Below are 9,938 nucleotides of genomic sequence, written 5' to 3'. Positions count from 1 at the left end.
AAATAAAAAACTCTTATTATTATTTTTCTTTTTCTAATTTTGAGATGGATCCTTACTCTGTTGCCCAGGCTGGAATGCAGTGGCACGATCTCGGCTCACTGCAACCTCCGCCTCCTGGGTTCAAGCGATTCTTCAGCCTCAGTCTCTGGAGTAGCTGGGATTACAGGCACCCACCACCACGCCTGGCTAATTTTTTATATCTTTAGACAGGGTTTCACCGTGTTGGCCAGGCTGGTCTTGAACTCCTGACCTCGTGATTCACCTACTTCGGCCTCTCAAAGTGCTGGGATTACAGGCATGAGCCCCCAAATCCAGCCAAAAAAAAAAAAAAAAAAACTTTTTGAATACCAGTTGTAGAACTATTACATGTTTCTTATTGGCATTTTGGAAAATACAGGAAAAGAATAAGGAAAATTACAGAAATTACCTTATCGGTTACTGAGGTAACAAACCCTGAAATGTCAGTAGCATAACACATTAGTAGTTTACTTCTCTGTCAGAGAAATGCACATAAGGCCTTTCCTGTGTGACTAGCCTCCAAGCGTCAGGAACCCAGGATACTTCTGTTTGTGGCTTCACCATTTTGTTGCCTCAAAGTTGCCTTGATGGCATAACTGACAGGGGGAAAGGAAAACGTGGAAGACCACACATAGATTTGGGCCTGGAATTGCCCTATACCATTCCCACCCACATTCTATCACCTGAATTCAGTAACATGGCCAGGGGAGCTACAAAGCTACAGGGGAGAGGGTGTTTAAGGCAGGAATGTGTCTTTCTGTGACAGGAGGAAAATGAAATGGCTTGGAGAATAAATAGCATTGTTTTTTAAGCATATTACCCACAATTCTGTCTCCCAGAAATAACCCTTGTTAGTATGCTGATATGTTTCCCTTTAACCCCTTTATATAAATATATGGAATATTAAGCAAATCATAATTACTTTCCATATACCATCTTTTTGTTTTTTTTGTTTTTTTGAGATGGAGCTATGCTCTTGTTGCCTGGGCTGGAGTGCAATGGCATGATCTCGGCTCACTGCAACCTCTGCCTTCCGGGTTCAAGTGATTCTCCTGCCTCAGCCTCCCAAGTAGCTGGGATTACAGGCACGTGCCACCATGCCTAGCTAATTTTTGTATTTTTAATAGAGACAGGGTTTCTCCATGTTGGTCAGGTTGGTCTTGAACTCCCGACCTCAGGTGATCCACCTGCCTTGGCCAACCAAAGTGCTGGGATTACAGGCATGAGCCACTGTGCCCGGCCTCCATATACCATCTCATATCTACTATGTATCATCTAATATTTTAGGAATATTTTTATATTATTATTATTCTAACTATTTTTGAAGCTCTTGATGTATAATGACAAGTTGTTTTTCAAAATGTGGCACCAGCTCTGTGTGAGAGTGACTTGAGTGGTTCTTTGTTATTTCACATTTTGCTTAACTTCTTTGGGTCTTGGTTTCCTTATCTACCTACCTTATATGATTATTGTGACTAATTAACAACTTACTGCAGGTAAAGAGCTTAGAATAGTGCCTAGCACAGTAACTGTTATCTATTATAGTTGTATGAAGATACTTGGACTTCCTAAGTCACTTATCAGTCTTATACTTTCATTTTGGTATCTTGGGTGTGTTTTGCATCTCTTGGTACTTGATAATGAGTGTTCTGAGCACTTTTTTGGTAACTTTTTATTCACAAAATAGACTGATTTTTATCAAATAAGCTTAACTACAATGGTGAAAGAGATTTTCAATATATACTAAATAGTTTTGGGGGATACAGGAAGTAAAAGGAAATTATAGTTTATTGAATACCCACCATATGCCAGACCCTGTTTTTTATACTTTTATACTGTATCTCATTTAATTATCCTAGCAACCCTGGAAAGCAGGAACAGTGTTTTTATCCAGATTGACTCAATAAGGAAAGTGAGGTTCAGATAATTAATCCAAGACCACAAATGCTAGTAAGTAGCAAGATCAGGATTTAAACACAGATCTGTCTCCCATCAAAGTTTACTATACCATCATGCCTCCTATTTATCCTGTTTTCCTATTGCACTTGTGGTATGTTCATGTGGAATAAGGTCCTGTTTTTAGACCACGCCTTGTCAGAACAATTACAGTGACTATTGTTAAGTTGAAGAAAGAAAACTGTGTGTATTGTTTTATTGTTTTTTTTTAATTAGAGAGCAGGTCTCACTATGTTGCCTAGGCTGGCCTCAAACTCCTAGACTCAAGCAATCCTCCTGCTTCAGCCTCTTCAGTAGCTAAGTCTATAGGCACATGCTGCTGCACCCAGCCTATGAATGTACATTGAGACATACTTCCTCCTTAAGATTTTATATATTGATTACTTACCTTGCTGGCCATTTAAAACTATATTTGACACAGATAGCAACAGAGGCCCCAAAAAGACTCTTTAATTTGTCCATGTCAACCAAGTTTCTCTCTGGATTTAGGAAAAGTAAGCAGGTCTTTTCATCTTCTCAGATTCTAACAGTGTACATGAAGAGACAGTAGCTCAGACTAGTTACTTTAACTTTGTAAGCCTTAATTTCTTTGTCTATAAAACGGGCATAATAATTGAACTTCCTCATAGAATTGTTGTGAGGAATTTAAATAAGATTATGTGCCTAGTTCCCAACATAGAGTAAACTCAAATCATTGTTATTAACATAATATTAAATGAATAAATGTCCTTCATTATGAAGTTGGTCTACTATTCTAGCACTTTTCTTTTTTCTTTTTTTTTGAGACAGAGTTTTGCTCTGTCGCCAGGCTGGAGTGCAGTGGCACAATCTCAGCTCACTGCAACCTCTGTCTCCCAGGTTCAAGCGATTCTCCTGCCTCAGCCTCCTGAGTAGGTAGGACTACAGGTGCGTGTCACCACGCCCGGCTAAGTTTTGCACTTTTAGTAGGGATGGGGTTTAACCATGTTGACCAGAATGGTCTTGATCTCTTGACCTCGTGATCTGCCCGTCTGGGCCTCCCAAAGTGCTGGGATTTTCCCCTTTCATTCGTCTCTGAAATAAATACTTCACATTCCTTTAACCTTTCCTCTAATGTTCCTTTGGCACCTCTGTCTCCTCTCCAGATTTTCTGTTGCTTATTCAGTTGATCACCATACCAAGTAAGAACCTGATCTATTACTTCGTGTCCTGGATTACCTAGAGATGTGTGGTGTTCCTCATATCATAGTTTCTTCACAGTGAAACTCCATGGCAGTAGTTCAACATCTTCCTGGCTTGCTGGTTGGGTTTCCAAGAAAGCAGATTCTGAGATGGAGATTGGCATGAAAGGAACTTTTTGGGGAGATTGTTCTTCAGAATCAACACTTCTGGGGAAAGGGAAGAAAGCAGAATTGGGCAGAGGGAGACATTGGTCTGTGATGCCTCCTAAATGAGGACTCAGTGAACCAGAAGCTCTAGAGCTGGGATGGCCTTTCAGAGTGGAGATGAGGGGATCAGACCTTCAGACTCTCACATTGACTAATCATTGGATGCAGGCAGCAAGACCTTGGAAAAGATGGCTCTTTTCAGCTAAGGACAATTCCTAGAGAGGGTTGTCAGCTGGCAACACTCCCAGCAGCTGGGAGACTAAGTCCTTCAATTCTGAAGGGAGATCTGGCTGGTGCCACATACATGCACTATAGCTTGTTTTGTGCAGGTGTTGTCCCTGACCCTGAAGGGCACTGTGTTCCATTGTCTCTAGTGAATATCATCCTTTTAGTTTCCAATTCTTTCTTCAGTTTGTGTCCTTCTGGTTTAGTCTCTAAAATGATAAAGAGTGCATCTGAACACAAAGAAGGAATTTTCAATCCAGGGCCAGTTAACTCTCAACCTAGTCCTTTCCTACCTTTATTAAATAATACCATATTGGAGCAATTTATTGAGAAAAATTTATAGCAATTTATTGAGAAAAATTTTATAACCAGTTGTGTGTAATGCTGGTCTGGGAGAAGGGGTCACCGAAATGCCATGGGTATACCCATATCTATAGGCTGAATGAATAGAAGTCATTGGATCCTGAACATGTGAGTATTTTTCTAGGTTGCTAAATAAAATGTCTCCCTTTTCCTAAGTTTAGATTGTTCCTCTCGACTCTCATCTGTCAGTTTCTGTGCTCCAATTAGAAGTACTTGTTAGTAATCTTTATAAGTATATAGGGATAAATACAAGCATTTAGCCCATATATGTGATGAATGTTATCTGTGTTCTCTATTTTCCTCCTGTCTCTTATTGTGCCCATGTAAGTAAGAGCTGGCGATAATGTATTAAATGTTAAAGACTTTTTGAAAATACTTTACATTTTTGTGTCATTAAGATTGAAATGTATACACAGAAGAGTCAGGACATTGAAATATTAAATGTCAAACAGTACTATTCACTCTGTTATATTACACTGAGTATTTCATTTCAGATTATATTTTAAATTGTTTTTCCAGACAATTTGTATTGTAGGGTGAATTTACTTTTACCATTATTTTTTCTTGACTTTATATGGATCTATGATTACTTGTTCTTTAGCTTATAATTTCTTCCATTTTTTTAAAGGATTGGAGAGGCATAGGAAATATGGAGATAATTCACAGTTTTTACCAGAAGCCACCATTCTACAGACAAGCAAACATTAAATCAATCAGAAAACAGACTGTTTTTATCCCTATGTATGTAGATGCTTAGATCCTAATTTGTGAGAAATTGGAACTATAGTAGAACTTTGTATTTAAATTATTCTTGGAGAAGATATTGTGTTCACTGAATTACCTTCACTTTCACGTTTTTAAAAGAAAATTTATGTGATTAATAAAGATATATGGCAAGGTTGTACTTACTAAATAAGATTTCTCTTCATCTTCAAAGCCCTGCCTTCAGCACCATGTTTTCTACCGTGCCTGTGTTCTCTTCAAGCTTACTATCTGGTTGGCCTTTGTCTCAGCCCTTCTTCCATGTTATTCTTCATCTTCTTCATTACATTTCAAGCTGTTTACTATAGTACACAGTGATATTATATAGTTTATACAATACTTTTGTAGACATGTTTGCATTTAATTATCACAGTAACCCAGTGAGTTGGGTGGCATTTTCTCCATTACACAGTTGAAAAACTGGAACTTTGAGTAGTTAAATGACTTACTTAAGATTATAAAACTACTACGCCTATTTCATTTAACCAAATTTTCTAACTCTACATCTAGTGGCAGAATCTGTTCTTAGCACTTTTACATGCTTGAATTATAGTGCATGTCAATTGATATATTACCATGTGTTTATACATCTGTCTCCCTTACTAGATTGTAAACTTTTTGATGGCAAGCACCTGGTCTTATTTGACTTTGTACCTTAGGTGTTTAACAGAGTTTCTGACACAATGTAACCACTCAGTATAAATTTGTCAGGATAAAGTGAATGAGTGAAATCAGGAAAGCATCACAGATTATTGTAGTCCAAGAACAAAAGTAAAATATAATTTCAAAAGAAAATCTGAGATGCAGTTTTCTAGGAATATTTAAGAAAATTACGAGTGCCACTGAAGCCAGAAACGAGAGAGAGAGAGAGTGAGACCGCTTTTGGATCTTAGCACTAAAGAGGTATACGGTAGAGAAGAAACTGGAGAGAGACCCGATAAATTTTTTGCCTTTTTTTTTTTTATCTTTAACATAGCTTTCTGAGATATAATTCACACACCATACAATTCATCCATTTAAAGTGTACAATTCAATGTCTTTTAATATGTTCATAAAGTTGTACATTTATATTGCAATCAATTTTATACTTTCACTACCCCAAAAGTGAAACCTGTACTCACTAGCCATCACTCCCCAAATCCCCACTCCCATAGGCCTAGGCAGCCACTAACCCACTTTCTATCTCTATAGTTTTTCTTATTCTGGGCATTTCATATAAATGAAATAATATAATATGTAATCTTTGGTGGCTGTCTTCATTCATTTAGCATAATGAAGTCAAGTTTCATTCATGTTGTTGCTTGTAAAAGTACTTCCTTTTTATGGCTGAATAATATTCCATTGTATGACTATATCACATCTTATTTATCAATTCTGTTGCTGATGGACATTTAGATGATTTCTCTCTTTTAGCTATTATGAATAATACCGCTATAAGCATTGTGTTCACGTTTTTGTGTGGGCATATGTTTTTAATTCTCTTGGGTGTATATATCTAAAGTAGAATTGTCATCTCACCTGGTTTACCCATTTGAGGAAATTTATCACCTATCTATCCATCTATCCACCCATTAATCTGTCTTATTTTTGGTACATTTTAGCATAAGTTGCAGAAATCATTACACTTAAGCCCTAAACATTTTAGCATGCATATCATTAACTAAAATATATTATTTGTATGTAGAGTTTTAAAATATTCACATACAGTTTGCATACAATTAAATGCACCAAAAATCAGTATATGTTCACTAAATGCATTCACATGTGTAACCCAGATTATAGGGTTTTAAATTAGAAAGTATGGTGAAGGTATCAGACAACACCCTCCCATTTTACAGAGGAAAACTAATATCCTGAGAGGGGGAGTAACTTGTCCAAAATCAAAGGAGAAGCAGAGCATCACCCTAGCATGCTTTGACTTACATTGTCATTCATACCTTAGGTCTTGAGGTTGCTATAATCTATAGGCAGCATCTTAACATGGTGATAAAGTTACCTGAGATTTTGGGCTTTAAACTCATGCTTATTGTACATAGATTTAAATGAAGTAGGACTTTATATGTCAAGTAATAAAGTACTCTTGCAGCAAATGAGTTTAGACCTTGGAAAGTCTAGCCAAGATTACAAGTTAAATTCTCACTTCTTTCTTCAGTCAAATGCACCTTTATTCATATACCTCCTAGTTTGCAAAACTGTATTCAAGTACTACTTCATCTGATACTTTATTCTAAATCTCTTCTAATCCTTTTTCCTTTATTGTTTGCCTCAAATAATTAACACCTCTTAAGTCAGCATTTTGTGACTATGGATTCAGATCCTAAGGCATCTTTAATGTCGAAAAAAATAATGAATGACAGTATGAGTTGTGATTACATGAACAAATTATAGCATTTTTAGGAAACCTAGATGTTGAGCACTCTGGAATTAAAGTCTTAGAGACTGAGGTACCTGGTGTTGATTAGCCTGTGTGAGAAAGATAAGGAGAGCTGGTAATGATAATTGAGCATGTGCCATATGCCAGGCGTTATGTTAAGTGCTTTACATGCATTACCTCTTTAATCCTCATAATCCTCATAGTGCTATTATTATGAATATTTAACAGCTGAGGAAACATAGGTCTACAAAGGTTAAGTAGCTTGCTTAAAATCACTCAAAAGTGACGTGGTCAGAATTAAATTCTAAGCCTGTCAGTTCTCAGAGCGCATGTTATATAAACGCTTTCTGTTATACTGTCTGCAAGATAGGCAGCTTTTAGTAGTTGAAGACTGTCAATAAAGATTATATGAGAGTAGCTCCAGAGGGCAGAACTTGAACCAAATATGGCCATCAGAGGGAAGTTTATTTAGACTCAGCATGAAAAGATTTTCTGACAGAGCTGTCAAGAAGCGGGCAAGGCAGCATTGTTTAGCAGCAAGCTTCAGACATAAGAAATATTCAGGTAGGGCTAGGTGACTGTTGTAGAAAATGTAATTGCATTCAGTTGGAGATTGGATTTGCTCAGAGATTTCCCTAATACCAGAATCACTTGGAGGACATTGTGTTTTCCAAGTCAACTGTATTGAAATAAAATTAACATGCAATAAAATGTACCCAAATTGTAAATGTTTAACAAATTTATACAACAATGTAACTGCCATCAAAATCAAGATGTAAGGTATTTCAGCAAGCCCTGAAAGTGTTCTTGTGCTCCTCCTTGACTAACACCCCCTCCATCCCCAGCCCCAGACCATCACTAATCTGCTTTCCGTCACCTTAGGTTAAATTGTTTTATTTTTTAGAATTTCATGTAAATGAAATCATTCTGCATGTCATCTTTGTGTCTGGAGGTTTTTGCTCAGCACAATAACTCTGAGATTCATTCATGTTGTTGCCCATATCAAGCACTCATTCCTTTTTACTGCTGAGTAGTATTCTACTGTATGAATATACCAGTTTCTTTATTCATGTACCTGTTGATGGACATTTGGTTGTTTCCAGTTTTTAGCTACTATTAATAAAACTGCTACGAGTATTTATGTATACATTTTTATATGTACATATGTGTTTGTTTCTCTTCAGTAAATAACTAGGAGTGGAATTCATGGGTTGTATGGTAAATGCAAGAAATTGCCAAATTGATTTTGCAAAGTGATGGTACTATTTTACATTCCTTCGAGTACTGTATGAGAGATTCGATTTTTCCACATCTTCACCAACATTTAATATTATCAATATTTAGTGTTTTACATTTTATCCACTTTGATGAACATGTACAGGTATCTGGCTTTATGTATTTTTTATAACAGTTTTGTTGGAGTATAATTGACATTATGATAAGCTGCACTTACAAGTGTTCAATTTGATAAATTTTGGCATATCATATATAATGTTCATGCATAACTAACATGTACTGTATATCCATATCATACATAATGTTCATACATTTGTATGAACATCTGCTATATAGCCATCATCCCCCAAAGTTTTCTCATGCCACTTAGCAACTTTTCCCTCCCTTCCTCCACTTTGTCCCAGGTAACACTGATTTGCTTTTAATCACTATAGATTAGTTTGTATTTTCTTGAACTGTACATAAATGGAATATTACAGTTTGTACTGGGTTTTGGCTTCTTTTACTCAGTACAATTATATTAATATTCATCCATGTTGTAGTGTTCCTTTTTATTGCCAAGTGGTGTTCCATTGTATGGCTATACCACAGCTGCTTATAAATTCATTTATTGATGGACATTTGAGTTGTTTCTAACTTTTGATTGTTAAAGATAAAGCTGCTATGAATATGCTTGTATAAGTCTTTATGTAGACATATGCTTTTATTCCTTTTGGCCAAACACCTAGGAGTAGAATGACTGAATCACAATTGGCAACTGTATGTTTAACTTTGTAAGAAACTGCCAAAATACCAGGAGTTTGAGACCAGCCTGGCCAACATGGAGAAACCCTGTCTCTAGTAAAAATACAAAATTAGCTGGGCGTGGTGATGCACGCCTGTAATCCCAGCTACTCAGGAAGCTGAGGCATGAGAATCACTTGAACTCAGGAGCAGAAGTTGCAGTGAGCCAAGATTGTGCCACTGCACTCTGGCCTGGGTGACAGCATGTTTGTCTCAACAGTGAACGAACAAACAAAACTTAAAAAAAAAAAGAAACTGCCAAAATATTTTTCAAGTGATGGTACCATTTTACATTTCCATCAGCACTGTCTAAGAATTTTCTTTTCTTTTCTTTTCTTTTATTATACTTTAAGTTCTAGGGTACATGTGCACAACGTGCAGGTTTGTTACATATGTATACATGTGCAGGTTTGTTATATGTATACATGTTTGTTACATATGTTGGTGTGCTGCACCCATTAACTCGTCATTTACATTAGATATATTTCCTAATGCTATCCCTCGCCCCCCCGCCCCGCCCGCCACAATAGGACCTGGTGTGTGATGATCCCCTTCCTGTGTCCAAGTGATCTCATTGTTCAGTTCCCACATATGAGTGAGAACATGTGGTATTTGGTTTTCTGTTCTTGTGACAGTTTGCTGAGAATGATGGTTTTCAGCTGCATCCGTGTCCCTACAAAGGACACGAACTCATTCTTTTTTATGGCTGCATAGTATTCCATGGTGTATATGTGCCACATTTTCTTAATCCAGTCTTTCACTGATGGACATTTGGGTTGATTCCAAGTCTTTGCTATTGTGAATAGTGCCACAATAAACATACATGTGCATGTGTCTTTATAGCAGCATGACTT

The sequence above is a fragment of the Mandrillus leucophaeus genome, unplaced genomic scaffold, assembly GCF_000951045.1.
Source record: "Mandrillus leucophaeus isolate KB7577 unplaced genomic scaffold, Mleu.le_1.0 Scaffold117, whole genome shotgun sequence".
Classification (NCBI taxonomy): Eukaryota; Metazoa; Chordata; class Mammalia; order Primates; family Cercopithecidae; genus Mandrillus; species Mandrillus leucophaeus.
Note: the sequence above shows the minus strand (reverse complement) of the source record.